Below are 16,608 nucleotides of genomic sequence, written 5' to 3'. Positions count from 1 at the left end.
TGCTCCCAGCCTCGTTAGTTTAGTCAGAGGGCTTCTCTTCACGGGCCGATGGGGAGCAGGCGGAGCTCCTCTGCTGATCCACTTCTGCGCTTGGTCATTACTTATACTGTAGAGAAGTCTGTGAAAATGATCAAGCTATAATGAGACCAGATTGAGAAGCTAGTCTTTGGAAATCTAATTTGCCCCAGTGAACTTTTGAGCATATGGAGTTGAAGTTAAATTTTGTAAGACGGGTTTTCTTTCACTGACATGCCGCTGTTGGTGCCTTTACAGCTCTCTTTGTTTTCTTCAGCAATTATTCTGACTCTCCTTGTGTTCGTTGTTTTGTTTTTTTAACTCTGACAAAGTTTCCTGTGGTTAAAAATGTCTACCAATGTACAGTTTCTTTTCTTTAGAGGGTTTTGAAATAATCAAACACAACAATACCATAGCTTCATATGAAAAAGCTAAACCTGTTAGTCTTGTTTTTTTTCTGACTTTTGCAGCTAAACATTAAAACAAGAGATGCCATTTTTTTTTTTACTTGCACTTTTTTACTTGTATTTCATCTCGCAAATTGTAGCCATAGGGTATTTATTATCTGACTTAATTATTCCACTTACTTATTTTCTTGTATTTTATTTGACTAGAAATCTATTATTACAGTAAAGTCTCCCAATATTATGGGACATATGTGTATCAGGACTTGAAGCAACATCACACAGCAGAACACAGCTTTGCAGCCAAACAGAATAACACTTATATTTAAGAAACAAACACAAAATGAGTACAGAGTTTCATCTTATATTAGCAATTCACAAGGTTAGTGCTGTTAGCATTAGCGGTGTTGTAACAGTATCAATGGTTTGTATTATGATGATTATGTGCAAATGTGTCAATATGATCATTGCCCTTGTTTTGTTAAGGTGTATTAGAAATATGCAGAAGTGGAGTCAGTATTAATAAATTTTCCATCACAATAAATTTTAAGAACATTATTCCTACAAATGAGACCTGTCTCAGTGAGATTTCTTTTTAAAAAGTGTAGTCCAAAGATAAATATATATAAAAAGTATTTAATAATTTCTAAATTAGCAAATGTAGCATATACATTCTTTTAATACAGTTATAGTAAACAGAAGTTTACCACAAGACAGACTTGCACCAAAGATGTTTACACACTTGTCAATACTTAGAGTAAAACCACTGCTGTTTTTTATGTACCCAAAATATCTAACTTTTATCTGCTGAGCATTAATCTTACGTGTTCTCCCAGTATAACCATTGTTTTTAGTGAGATTAACAAAATTTACAAATGTGACACCTACTTAAGCACAAATTAGAGGGTACATAAGTTAGATTTAGATAGGGCTGCAACTAACAATTATTTTGCCAATCAATTAATCTGTTGACTATTTCAATTAACCGATTAAAAATTGGATAGCAAAAGGTGCTTAATAGGAGATTTTTTACAGAATTTAAGCCAGGTGAAGCTAAAATTGTCACTTGAGGGATAGAGCATATTTGCAGACAAAGAAGGTTTTTTATCTTAAATGCAAATGTATATATTTTTTTGTACAGTTTTGGCTTAATTACTGCTCTGCGTGGGTTGTTCTTTTGGCAAATGACATGGTTTAGAGTCTATATACTCCAGATAACGTTAATTAATTTTTAAAATTAGTTTACTATTATTTCAAGAATCGATTAATCACAATTAATTGTTTCAGCACTCGATTTAAACTATATTATCTGAAGATTAGAGCTTAGTAGATATGCTTAAGGTTGTTATTCTAAAGCTTTGAATGATGTATCGACCATTTTGTTAAAGAAAAAAGACATTAGCCAACCTGCTTCTGACATAAAGTCAGGAGGTATTTGGTCGTCCAGCTGAGTTTAACAATACCCTCTTATATGCAGTGCATTAAATCTGACAGCTGTTAACAACTTAAACAGACAAACCATTTGGACAGCAAACATCTGCCTAGTTGTGAACTTACTTAGCATTAGCTGCTAGGCTGCTGGACGAAGACTAGTCATGTCATTTTCATCTGCATTTAATGAAAAAAAAACATTTTGCAAAGCCTGCTATTAAAAGTTATTTTTCATTAGTGCCGTAATTGATTACAGTTTTAATGGAAATTTCAATTTAAAATTGTAATGCCAACTCTCATTTTATCATGCTAATCAAGGAATCTGGTAAACATTTTCATCCTTAGTTAGCATTGCTATTTGCATTAGCTTTTCCATTCATGTATGTAGCATTAAACATCAGTCTGTGTGTGTACTCACTGCACACTAAATACAGCCTTACCACGAACCCTTACCTTAACCAGAAAACAGACCAACCATGCTGTGATGCGTTCCGCTTCCTGTTATTTGCTGAAGTCTCAGTCAGTTTAAAGGTGGCAGTTAATTTCTAAAGGTTTCTTATACCTTTTTGCGCTATGGGCTATGAATTCATAATTCAACACATCACCGATGCTAAAAATAAAAAAAGCTAAATTTTTGGATCCCCCTCCCTCGGTATCAACTTTGATACCAGGTAACAATGCTTTCAGTGCAAGATGTTAGCACGCAGTTAGAGCGCGTTCACTGATTAGAAAATAGATTCGATTTTTTACTGTCCGACTGCCGACCACTGGTCAGGGCCAATTCCAGCCTGCTTCATCAGCCGATTGATCAGTGCATCTCTATTTCAAATATATTTTATGAATGAGATTAAACCCTGGCCACTGTGTACAACCCAGGATGGGGAGCTGTATAAGTTTAGTTATGTATATAGAAGTGTAGTGGCTCAGTTATTTGTCTCAGTGGCAGAGACTGACTCGAGCCGGTACTAGCCCTGTCACTGCCAACATGAAGCATCTCCCTCCCCCATCAAAAGCTCTGATTGTTAAAGGGAAGCATCCATCACTAGAGCAGTGTTCTTTCGTTTGACACCATTGTTCAGATCCTCATTTTTGTTTGTTTTTTTTGTCCCCTCTCTCATCTTCCTTTCTCCCTCTGTGATCACTTGTCTTTCGTTTTTCTTTCAGGCTTGTCTCAGAGACGAATGAATGAACTGAAAAATGGGACAGCTTTGTACTGCTGATCCTCCATATGCATTGGTTTTTGTACAGGCACGTTCATTATCCTTTTGCATGCAGCCCCTGCCCTCTCCATGTGCATGCTGCAAAAGTATGCTTGTGTGTCACATTGGAAGAAATTGTGCCTCAGTGCGGCCCTAAGTTCAGCAGAGCACGTCATCTGAATTTGAATCTGGCTGGACAATCACTGTGTGCGTGTGTGTGTTAGCAGTGTCCAAGGGGAGGGGATAGTGAGTAACCAAGAAAGTACAGAAGCACTTACATAGCTGATACATCCCATATGTTAGACAAGATGTCTTAGAGAATTTTTCTTCTCATATGAAAACAGAACAACTTGAAAATTAAGAATCTGTGAAAATACACACATTATACAGTGCTTTGAGTATTCATACTCCTAAAATATTTCACATTCTGTCACATTACAGCCACAAATGTCAGCGTATTTTATTGGGATTTTATGGGGTAGAATAACACACAGTAATGCATAATTGTGAAATAGCAGCTCCTCCCATGGCTCAGATGGATAATTGCTTATACACACCTTTATGGCAAAGCCGCCAAAAACAAAGCTATAGAAAATATAGTTAGTAGTTTGCACATTCCATGAACGGGGCTCAGCAAACAGGTGGAAGAAGGTGTTCTGGTCCAAATCTAGCTTTCTGTCTGGCCTACATGCAAAATGCTGAGTGCTTGGAAAAATAACATATCAACTGAAAAAATGCCTTTCACAGGATGAAGCAAAGTGGTGGCAGCATCATGGTGTGGGGATTAGTCATAGCCTTTTGACTAAATTCTAATTTAGGTTTAGTTGCATTTTAGTCATCTAGATATTTTAGTCTTGTTTTAGTCGACTAAAGTATATGTAAATTTAGCTGACTGTCTTAGAGGACACAGAGAAATGCATTTCTTTGCATAACTGTTTATACTTATATGTTTATTTCAGAAAGAATCAGAGGTAAAGTTATATTTGCAATACACAGATCTACAATTAACTTTTGGTTTCTAAATTGACTTTATTTAGCTTTCCCTTTGACATTATTTAAAAAAGAGAAATTAAACTAAATATAATACATTACCAGATGAATCAAAGTGTATATGCATCATTTCTATCACACTATGAATGTGTGTGTATATATATTTATATATATATATATATATATATATATATATATATATATGACATTTCTCTGTTCTTTCTGCAGTAACCAAGTCACTGCTAAATATTTCTGACGAAATATGACGATGCTGAAACATGTTTAAAGAACAATGTCTTTAATATTATCATGGATTTAAACTTAACAAATAAGTAACAAACCATCCAAAAGTGGCTCCTGAAAGCCTTTTGGAAATAGGACGTTTAAACATTCAAGTGCAAAAATGCGTAACCTTACAAATAAGAGCTGAAAGTGAAGCAGCCAGTCCTTTTTCAATGTTCAGACTTCATATTTGTTTTTGGCAGCTTTGTTTAGTTTTCTTTGTAATATTCAACTTTTTATCTGCTGTCTCCATCATGAAATAAAATCCTCACATTTACTAAAGTAAAAGATAATCCTACAGAGCCAATCAATTTTTACAGTAGACACATTTTTTATTTGCTGCTCCTTAAAATTACTTTGGTACTTTGCAGCATTTAGAAGAGAGGGTTGAACTAGTCTGTTGAGATGCGCTCACTTTCTCTGCTTCCTGTTGTCCAGGATCATCTGAGGCAAAGAAAGGGTGAATATTAAAGCGTTAGCTTTACTTTAGCTTTGCTAATACAATTGTGCAAAATCTCAGTCTCCAAATGTGCAAAGCTATTAAAAATGCATCCAAAACACTTACAGCTGTCACTTTTATAAAAAAAAAGGTGATTTTGCAAAATAAAGAATCATTGGGGCAAAAAACAAATGCATGCCAAACGTTTTTACTTGTGAATACTTTGAAAACTTTGCATCATCTTTTTTACTATTACTCCACAGCCTTACTTTGTGTTTGGTTTGTCACATAAAATCCATGTGTGTGGTTCTAACGCAACAAAGTAAGCAACAGTTCATGTGGTTTGAATACTTTGGTAGGTAACTGCATGTACATCCGTTGATGTTCCCAGCTTATAATTTTAGACACAATGCAAAATGCAGGCATGCCCCTTTCCGTTAATGTTTTACACTCCTGTTGTAAATTCTGGTTACAGATAGACAGACGCTGTTTGGTAAGACGTCAAGTACTTGAAATATTTGATTTATCTGTTAGAACCCAATTTTCTTCAACATCCTAAAGTAGCCCTGAAGGATTTCTGTTTAGTTTCTTTAAAACTAATAATTTATCATTGATGATGTGAAAATGTAAGTCTTTAATTAATTTCTTCTTGCATTAATCTTAGAATCAAGGGCAACTGAGTTGAATCATTTATCTTTCAGCTGGGCTTTTTCCGTTGATTCACTATTGATTTCAAGGAACAGTCAGCGCATATTTTATTTAAAGTGAGAAACACTAAAGCCTATTCTTTCTGATCAATTCAAAGTGACACATGAGTTTAATGAATAGCTACTCGTCTATCACAGTTTTGTACATGTATTTTAAATTTAATTTCATGCAATTTCAGTTACTCAACTCTTTGAAAAGAGGCTGACAGGAAAGCTGCAGTTCAGCTAGTACCTGCATAGTTCTTCCTTCATGCTGTTGGTGTGGGCAGACTATATTTTGAAACCAGATGACTGAGCCAAACCTGCTCATTCCAAACCTTTACATTATCTTTGAAAAGAAAGCATGTCTTTCTGTGATGACGGAGTTTTTCCACATTTAAATAAACTGGCATGCATTTAAGAAAAAGATTGAAAAGAGTCCTTACTTACCCAAGCAAAACATTCAGTTTTTTTTAGATAAGTAAGATACCTGGTTGTTCGTTGAAACCAATAAATGGAAATGCTTGTTGTGTTAGTTGAAGCAGAACTCTCCCATTTTACCGAAGTGCTCTGCTTCAGGTTGCAAACTATTTGCGATGTAAGAAATCCTCTTGATGTGTAACCTTCAGGTCAGATTTAAGGCGGCAACAGAACATGTTCTGAAACATGGACATAAATTATCCTTGACCTTCATCATCAGGGTGATTGATCCCAATTACCAGATAAATTAACTGTATTTTATACAAACTAGAGATGCACAAAATACCCAATCGCAGTTACCATCACAGTTTTATTCTACACAATATCACGTTTGCAAAACACTGTTTGGTTGCAACATTTAGTAGACTTTTATATTTCCAGTGTCAGGCATTCCTACTCTGCTTTCCAGTAATATATTTGTCCAGCTGATTGGACGGTCACTGTCTTACATGCCCAGACCTGATCTAGATTTTAGTGAACCACAGGTTGCCAATCATAAAGAACAGTGGTGTCATCATTATTATGGAAAACATAGAGGGTACTGGGTAATTTGCAATATTCTACCATAATATCACAATTTCTTGTTTAACTAATATTGTGTTGTCTTCTTGATTCAGCAGAATGTTTGAGACGCAGTAGTGGTGTGAATATCCGGACCACCTATTTCTTGTCCTGCAGTTCATTTTGAAAAAAGTCAGAATTTCATCTCTCAGCTGAAATCTTTGATGCAACTGTCCAACTGGCTCTCTGATCTGGGACATTAGTCATGTCGAAATGTGTGCTTATGTCTCCCTGGGTTGGGAAACCTCTCTGCGCATTACACTGATGACATGAACTCAATCAGGCTTTTTCTGGCTTTATGTCAGCCCTTCTGATTACCCTTTCCTTTCAAACATATAAAGTGCATTTGTGAGAACTTTAAATCAAATTTACATCGCATCAATCATTAAAGGTAAATCGTGAAACAGGTTCCTTAACAGAAGTCGAAGTGATAAATCCAACAGAACATGTTGGGAATGCAATAATATCACCACAGCATAGAGATGCACTAACCTACACTTACTTTTCTGGATGATTTTCGATCTCCGGTTTGTAATAGCTCTGACCTGCCAACACCGGTTTTAACAGTTTTTAACCCTATCTCACACCTATACCTCACACCTATACCTCACACCTATACCTCACACCTGCTTTTTGAAATGACTCACATGTGACAGGAATATCTGAAGGAAAACTCTTCTTCTAATGTTTGTGTTTGCTGTCTGCCCATCTGGGATTTGTTTGTCTGACTGTTTTGTACACAATTATATGGCAGGTGAGCATTTTGACCATATCCTCATTTTTAAGCCTAGCTGTATAATCTTGAAGGCTTTGAGGATTGAAGCACATCGGGTGATGTGTGTTTGTGTAATCGGGGTGGGTGTGGCTTGAAGAGATCAATATTTTAAATCAAGGAGTGCATAATTATCAGGCAGCATCTGTTCCCAAGGCAAAAAAGACAAAAAAGAACCTCTCTCTCTCTCTCTGAAGGATGCAGCACTCTGGAAGCGTGATAATGGAACCATTAAATGTTCTGTTATAAATAGTAAATTACATTTAAACCACATTCAAAAGAAAAATGTTAAAAGGAAAAAGCTAATAAGCTACCAGGAACCCCTTCTCCTTCAGTGCAGATATATTCCAGAACTGCAGCCTATGTTCGGTGACCAGAAGGTGTTTAGTGCCAATGTACGGAAGGTCTGAACTCGGCCACCTCACACATAAGGAGAAACATCAAGACTGGGTCAAAGAATGTCTGATGGTTTTATGGACTGATGAGTCCCGAAGGATCAGAAGCGAGAAAAGAGCTTCATTTCAGCTGAGATGACAGCAAGGTGGAGTTGGGGTTTTGGTATGGACTGGTATTATTAGAGATTAACTATCTGGACCTTTTTGGCTTGAAAATGGACTTAATCAACCCCCAAACCTGCCAGTTTTTAAAAGGTTGTTCTTTCTTCAATCAGTAGTCTGGGAGAAAGTCTGCCTCTTTCAAGAAGAACATGATTTTTATACAGGACTCCATCGTGTGCATCAAAGTACTCCACTGCATGGCTAGTCGGTAATAAAATAAAAAGCGGAAAAAGGACATTGTCCCATTCCTCACCTGACCTAAACACTATTAGTCCACCTTTCTGAAATGTCTTGGAGGCTGCGGTTGCTGCTTTACAAAAAGCTAAACATCAAGAAACAATTGGTATTTTTCAGTTTTTTGTATATTTTAAAGTTTTATTTTTATTTTTACTTTACCAGATATTTTTAGTTGCATAAAGTTTCTGCTCACTAATAGCTACCCCATAATTGTGCATGGATCCTATAAAACTGTTATCCATATTAAATGTTCAGGTGAGAGGTTTATTAACATTTTTGATTGACTGAGAACACTGTAGCTGTTTAGTATAAATAATAAAATAAATCCTCAACAATGTTGCCTACACACAGCACACTGTCTAAAAATGGGTGCTTGGTTGTTACCTTTAGAAGTTAAGAGAAAAACTCTTCATGCCAAATTAAACTTCGTGGATAAATGGAGAAAGGTGTAAAAAGTAAATTCAGTGTAGAAGTTACTGCTGCTTGTACAGCAACAAATTTATTTCAGGGGCTCTGTGTGATTGCAGGCCTGGGGTTTCATTATACTCTCGATCTGCTGTCGCTTGAAGAAGTGCTACAGTTTTGACACAGCTGGTTGTATCATGAATCATGCAACACACCCAGTAAAACACACAATCACAGTTCTTTTATTGAAGTTCTGCATGCTTTGCTCAGAATTGACCTGTTTTCTAAACATTTAGACTCACCTCATGCAGTAAAGTTCACAGTTCACGGTGAAGGCTTCAGTGGCTGGACGCAGCTTCTGCTGTAACCCTTATCTCTTCTTGTAAAATCTCTGGAGGACAAACATCCTGAATGCCAGTCGGGGTGTCGGAGACAGAGAGCGTCTTTTTTCACTCAGAGCTTGTGGGTGCTTCAGATCCAGCATGAATGCAGTGGCAGCGGGATTATTGCCCTCAGGTGGGAGGCTTGGTATCGAGCCACATACCGATGGATGTTTTTTCATAGGACTGCTTCCCGCGCCTCTGTCTCATCACAGTCCTTGTTGTTGTTCCAGATGCTTGGCTTCACATGTAGAAAGAGGAGGAAAAATGAACGGATTGAATCCCACTTTTTGCATACCTCCTTCCTTCTACTTGCTGATTTTTCCTGTGTCTTTACTTTGTGATAGCTTGTGCAAGTTCTATCCTGTATTTTGGCCAGCTGCAAACATAATGGTGAGTTCATCAAGAGGATGAAACAACCTGAACTTTTTCTCCTGAAGCTCATAAATGTAGGCAACTAATGAAAAATACACAGCATCTGGCAAAATCTACAAAATTCCAATGTATGTTAATAAGATTTTATTTGATAAAACGACTCAGAAAATCAAAAAGTGGAAATATAATTGTCTTTAATGTTAAATAATGAACTAACTATATATTAAATAACAGGTTTTCTTTAACAAGCCACGTCTAGGGCTAGTTACTGCCAAACCATCAGGAAATTGCTTTAACAGAACCTGACAACATGAAATAGGCTAAAAGATCACTAAAAGGAGCACAACATTCAACTGCAGATGAGAAACACACATTCTGTGGACTAACAAGACTAAAGTGAAACCTTATGGGAGATGAGGTGTTCAGCTCGTTACATCTGATCTAAAACGAACACAGCACTGGGTTAAATCAGAGTAAAGGGGGCTAGATACATTTACAAGCCACACTTGTTAAGTTTTTAGAAAGTATTTAGAAAGCCCTGTTTCACTACTTCTTCCTTCCACATAAAATAAAATGCATTTACGTTTGTGGCTGTAACGTTACGAAATGTAAAAAAAGATCAAGGATTATATATTGTACGCAATTAGATATTATATATAATTAGATGTTTCTCTAGGGTGTCTGCATCAACGTCTGACCTTTCTGGCTTGGTGAAAGACCTCTCTGCTCTGCCAGTGAGGAAAAAGCCCTGGAGGAAACCTTTATCTTGGGTTTTCATGAATAAATCCAATTTTCATACAGAAGCCTACACGTTGGGTCAAGCAAACTCTTAGGGGACTCCTGCTTGTCTCTGCTATGCTATGCATAGCTCTGCTAAATAATTTACCATTAGTCTTGTTTTCAGGTTCTCCTTCTATTTCTGTTTTCTTCTTTTTGGAGACCTCTGTACTTAGACTGAGTCATATTACTGGAGGGGGGGTAGGGGGATTAGCATAAAACCGAACCTAAGAACGATTCTCTTGACGTTATGTGATGTTTGACTGAAGGACATAACATTGCGTTGAGTGACATCAACTTCTAGCGTCGCTCCGAACTAGGAAGACAGTAGCAATTAATGAAATATGTCAGGTTTTTATTAAGTTCAGTTAGCAGCTGACTGAGTCCCATTTTAATCAAGGCAGCTGCTTTATACTAAAGAGAGGATCTGAAGTGTGGGTGAAACAAGTCTGTGACTGATGATATTAATATCCTGAGGCTGAGTCTTGCTTCAGCAACCATAAGAACTGACTTTCACTTAAGCGGAGCTGCTACTTCAGAGCCAAAAGGTCACTTAGACGTGACTTTGTGTGGAATCTACACCAACTCCATCCCAGTATGAAGCCATGACAGTGAGACCAAGTACAAACAAAGCAACTACTTGTCAATATAGAAGATATATTTGATGACATAAACAAAACCTATCTACCAAAAGAACCAAACTACTTTAGTCGATGCATATCAATCGGCCTACAATCCCAGTGAGTTCAGATTGATTCCAATTTAGTACAAATGCGACTCAATCTAATACAAATGAAATACAGTCATTAGTATTGAATTGTAACATGATACAGTCAGATTCCACGATATCATAAACATCCTATTAGTTGGAAGTTGTCTGAAGTAACAACCTGAGTTGGAAATTATGCTGAAGTGCCTTGTTTTATAAACTTTTCACATCTTGTCACCTGTCAAACATCAATGCATTTTGTTGAGATTTTATACGATAGACCCACAGAATGTAGTGCATGATTGTAAAGTGGAAGAAAAAGGACGTATGGTTTTCAACATTTGACCTATATAACTATGGAAAGTGTGTCATGTGTTTAGCTCCTCTGAGTCAGTAGCCTCTTCAACAAAACATTTTTGTTATAAACTAGCAAAGATGAGCTGTCTCTGAGATCCTTCTGACCATTCATAAATCACCAGTGGTGATATCCTGCAGGTTACTAAAAACATGTGCACCACTCATAAAATCTGTGTCGTGAGTCTCTCCCTACCGTTCTTTTCAACGCAATAATGGCGGACGAACTCAATGTAGCAATCCTGTCATTGGTTGAGCAAATGCTTGAAACTGAAATTTCATATCTCATATTCTTAATCCTGTCATCAGAAAGGACATTTGAGTCTTGTTTATGCTAGTAAAGGCTGCTGCTGGCTGGTGGGACAACCTACATCACTCCCCCAACCTGCAAACACATGGAAGGCCATCAAGTGCCCCTAATCCCACCTTGAAGTGTTTTGTGAAAAGGGCAAATTCTTTGTGGAACCACCTTGTACTGCAATTATTGGCGCAGATGTTTTTGGGTATGTGCCTACCAGCTTTCACATCTAGCGAACACTTTTGCTAAATTTTCTTTGAACAATTCAAGCTCAGTCAGATTGTGTACATGTCTGAACATTCATTTTCTTGCCACAGATTTGGTTTTGGATTTATAGGCCCAATCTTTGTCATGTTTTATATTTGTACTAAAACAAATCAGTTTGTATGTGTTTATTGTTTTTAAAAAGAAAATCCACAATGGGAGGTAAGAACTTGGTAATGACCAGAAATCATATTGGCCAGTTAAAGCCTAATCGGTGCATCTCTGTTGAAAGGTTTTAAATGCATTCTAGCTATCATTGGTGTTTCTTGTTGGAAGTCCTATAAGATATTTGCATCCAAATACAATTTTGAAAAAATACAATGTGATAACTTATTTATGGGCAAAGGTAGTTGTGTGTAGAGACATCCACACAGTCATCTGGGAAGAACACCTTTAAGAATCTAGTCAATCTAGTCAAGAACATCCTGTTCTCCAAAGGTAATTATGGGGAATTAAAAGCTATTATGAAATATACTTTCATTTCTATGGACAAGTTGTCATAGCAACGTTTCCCTTATACATTCTGTTAAATTCACATAGTTAGGAGGTTTTGTAAATCAACTGCTTTAACTACTTCGTTTACCCAATCAGCTTAAGCCATTTAACAATCTTACAGAATGGACGTTTTCTTTGTACTGTAGGAATAATATCAAAGTAACAGTTAACACTGTCAGATGAAGACAAATATTGCAGTTTGATTTGATGTAGGCATTGAACGCATGTTCAAGTTAGAAATGAATTGTATTCAAAATCAAATGGTTTTTTTTTTTTTTAAATGAAAGTCTGAAAACTGTGGCTTGCATTTGTATTCTGCAGCCTTTTTGCTAATCCTACAAAATAAAATCTATTGCAACCAATTGCCTTCAGAAGTTAGTAAACAGAGCCCATCTGTGTGTAATTTAATCCGAGTATAAAACCAAGTGTTCTGTGAAGGCCTCAGAGGTTCATTAGAGAACAAACAGCATCATTAAAACCAAGAAACGGATTGAACTCGTAAAACAAATTCCTAGCCATACCGACCACTCAATGCGCCTTTACTCTAGAGCCACATTTCTTCAGCCTAATTAACAAAGGTGTACACATTTATATACCGATATGCAGATCAGTAGGCAACTAAAAGGTCTGGAGATGTTTAAAAGGGTAGATTATAAAACAACATTTAGAGCTTTTAACTTCTCATGGAGCACTATTCAGTCCATCCTCTGAATGTGGGAAGAGCACTGCACAGCTGAGACAGAGCCATCCAACTAAACTAAACTAAGAGGCAGTGCAGAGAAAGCATTAATTAAAGAAGAAGCCAAGAAGACCCATGGTAACTCTGGAGGAGCTGCAGAGATCCACAGCTCAGGTGGGAGAATCTGTCAGCAGGAGAGCTATTAGTCGAGAACTCTACAAATTTGGGATTTAGTGCTATAGTGCCACAAGCATTATTGGGGACACAAAAGACATCCCAGCATAATACATTCAAGGTTTGAGAAGCAACATGACAGAATGTGGAGAAAAATGTGAAAAATCCTAGATGGCATTCCATGAAATAATACATCCAAGCACTTTAATAACAATATTTGTCACTTTTTAAACCGCTTTCTTCCATCATTGGTCAGCATTTTGTGGTTTGTCAAGAGATTTTGTTATCTAAATGCTCAGCTCATTGCTCAGCCATTACTGAGGCAGTGATTCTGACTCATTTAATATTACTTGTTTGGGCTTTGGATGCCAAGGCTATGATGGCAGTGCACCTTTAATCAGTTACACCCTCATAAAACACAAAATTTGTTTTGTGACCAAACACGATCAGCACTCACCTGCTTAGTCTTATGCAGAAACATTATGACACAGAGGGTGTTATTCTGTCAGGATGTTTCTCATTCTTCAATTTGTGTTTTATTGGTATTCTAGAAGTGGATGACAGCAGCACTGCGCTGACAGAAGAGCAACAGATGATGAATGATGGAAATTTAAGAGGTCTCATGGGCAGGTCACTGAAGGGTAGAAAAACAAGAGCTCTCTTATTTATTCCGGTCCTTAGGGTAAAATAAGAGCCACTGTGAGAACAGCCTGGTAATAGAACCTCTTTATTGCCTCTAACAAGAAGTTATGAGTGACATTAGATTTTGGAATATTAACTGCAAGTCAATAATTTCAGCTGACTAATTACATTTTCGTGAAGATGACGATAAGGTTTTATATGCAGTTGTGCGATGTAAACAGATTGAGCCAGGAAAAAATGTATATTTGGTTCAAACACACCGGTACAAGGACTGATCTTCTCCAACGTTCTTCTGATTCCTCCCTCATGGGGAGAAAAAGGAACAACAACAAACCCTTCACGTTTTCAGAGAGGTGCACCTAATTGCAGCTGGCTGGTTCTGCAGACATCCCAGAGGAAATGTCACTGCCTACAACACAGCAAACAATAAGTTTATTTAATGAGCCTCTTTGAAATCACTAGCCAGCTTTCCCTCCATCGATTGGCAGGTAATACTGGCTGCTAACAAACTCCTGGGAGGGATAGGTAGACAATAGTGGGTTGTTGAGCTTTTGTTCCTGTTTTTGCATGAATTAGTCGCTAGTGACTCAGTGATGAGGTGCATCATCTCCTTAGAGAACATTTCAGGGAAGAATTGCCCAGGTTTCATCGATAGATTGATTTTCATTTTGCATGGAGGTCTAAAGTAGGATAGTGTGTAAGCTTGGGTGAGATGTGCAGTTGCCCACGTGGACAAGGCAAAAGCCTTATGAAGAACATTTTCTGGTCAGACAAGACAAAGATGTTTCAATCAACATTAAGGTGGTTGAAACATGGACACAGCTGGTTGTTCCAACAAGATAATGATCTCAAACACACATCAGAGCTGGTTTTAGAACGGCCCTGACCTCCACCTTATTGAAAAACGATGGGCTATGTTTAAACGTAGAGTCTGTACCACAGAAACAATCACTTTAAATTAGCTTTACCATTTGTGGTAGGAAGAGTGGTCAGATATTTAGCCCGAATCATAAAACAACACCTTTATAGAAAATCATTGATTTTATGTGTTGGCTTTTCAAGCTTGAACTGGCAATTATCTGTCTCTTTGCCGTCAGCTTTTTGTTAAAAAATAATCACTGAGAAGGAAAATGTGCTGATTGAGTGAATCTGAATAACATAAATAATAACATGAAAAACCTTTGGTTTTTGACTATCGTGTACTAGTACTGTCCTAGATCTCTGATTTTAGCCTTCCATACAGCTGTGAAAGATACCTCCTAATGATTGTTTGATTTTAATTTACGGTGAAACAAAACATTCAGTTAAGCAGACGAAACAGTACAGGATTTTGGGCTTAAGAAAAAGAAACCAGCTGGGATTTTAGCAACGCATCTGGTAGGCAGCAACGCTCACACATAAAGTCTTCACAATTATAAACATTCCTGTCAAGGTCTGACTGACCAACATAGTGTGGTACTTATGCTTCAAGGGTGGCTCTAATGCAAAAAAAGTGTTGTGCTATGTAGATTTTTGTGTTTCCACAAATATAATAAAGGTTTTGATGTTTTAAAGAATCACTGTTCAGTATAAAATCATCCAGGTCAAGTTAAACCCGGCAGAGTGTTTCAGATTTTCATCTAGAGATGATCAAACGGAGTCCAGACTCACTGAAAACTGTGTAATAGTCTCCAGTTGAGCACTGAAGGGGAACCTATAAAATCGATACCACCTTCAGTGTTCTTAGCAGCTAACGGTTAGTCTTGTGATTGTGTCAGCGTTTCTTTGTTTTTAGAGAGCATCCAAAATGCCCCACACAAACAGTTTAAAAGTGTTGGAAACATCTTCAGTGCTTTTGTAGCTCAGTGTTTTCACCCAACCTGACGAGTGGTCTTTATCGCCTGCGTCAAGGTCAAGACCTGCCTCCTTTTTTAATTCAAAATAAGAGTGATAAACTCAAATACATGGTGCTAAGCTTAAAGTTCTCACCTTTAAATTCACCACATGAAGTCACATGCTGACAGAAAGTGGATAGCACTTTGTTACACAGGCTTCACTTTGAGAAAAAACATTGTGGTGTTTAAATGTGAGGTTTGATGCTGATTTACTTTTAACTGCTACAAAGCAACAATATTCAGATAAAAAGCTGCACTGGATCATCATTCCTCATTTTCTCCTAACAAACAAGTTAAAAGACACCACCTTGAACTTTTTCTGTAAACTGTCTCTCACTAACGAAGCATAATTTTAGTAAAACTTCACATAAAGTCGTCTCAGGGCATCTCTCTAATACCAAATTTCTGTCTCCTTCTTAATAACCCGAATCTGTTTTTTTCTTCCAGATGGGAAACAAGGATTAGAGTTCATTTGACACATAGTTTTAGAAGTTCTTCTATGTAAATGAGCTAATATCCTAGTGCAATCTCTACACAGCAGAACTAATGCCTTGCTTAGCTCGCAGACAGCAGTCTCTGAGCTCTCTGCTCCCAAATCAGATAAGTGTCACCGTGCATCGGGCTGAAAATCCATACTTATAGGAGTTATTTTAGTGACACTGGCCCCTTTGTTTCTCTGTAATAACTATGCAGCTCCTACAATAGACCACTGTTTCAGACAGTGTTAGCATGCAGATTTTCCTGTGTAGTGCTACACCATATCTTGTCAGTACACTGTGTACATTGTCTCGGGGGTTGGAGTAGGGAGGGGATGCACTGGATGTCCTCTGCTGTGGGAGCTGGCCTCGATTTGATCTATAGTTGTCGAAGAAGACATATAGGGAATGACTGTGTTTCTTTTTAAGTGCTACAGAAACCACCTGATATGCTTTTTTTTTTAATTGGAGGAAACAAATTTACCATGATGTACAATTATCCTTTTTAATTTACAAATAAATATCTGGAAAAGCGTGGCATGCAGCCCAATGAGTCAATACCTTTTGCTGCAATTATAGGTAAAAGTCTTTAGCAGTATGTCCCTACCAGCTGGTGAGTCTACAGGCTAAAACTTTTTCACATTCCTCTTTGT

General features: G+C 37.3%; 1 protein-coding gene across 1 annotated transcript in view; it reads left to right on the top strand.

The window, feature by feature from the left end:
• The window catches only part of LOC124865154 (myelin basic protein-like), a 97,231-nt gene that overhangs the window by 79,337 nt on the left and 1,286 nt on the right, over positions 1-16,608 (top strand). The window lies entirely within an intron of this gene.

This window comes from Girardinichthys multiradiatus, chromosome 3 (genome assembly GCF_021462225.1).
Source record: "Girardinichthys multiradiatus isolate DD_20200921_A chromosome 3, DD_fGirMul_XY1, whole genome shotgun sequence".
Lineage (NCBI taxonomy): Eukaryota > Metazoa > Chordata > Actinopteri > Cyprinodontiformes > Goodeidae > Girardinichthys > Girardinichthys multiradiatus.
Note: the sequence above shows the minus strand (reverse complement) of the source record. Positions and strands in the feature narration are given on the sequence as shown.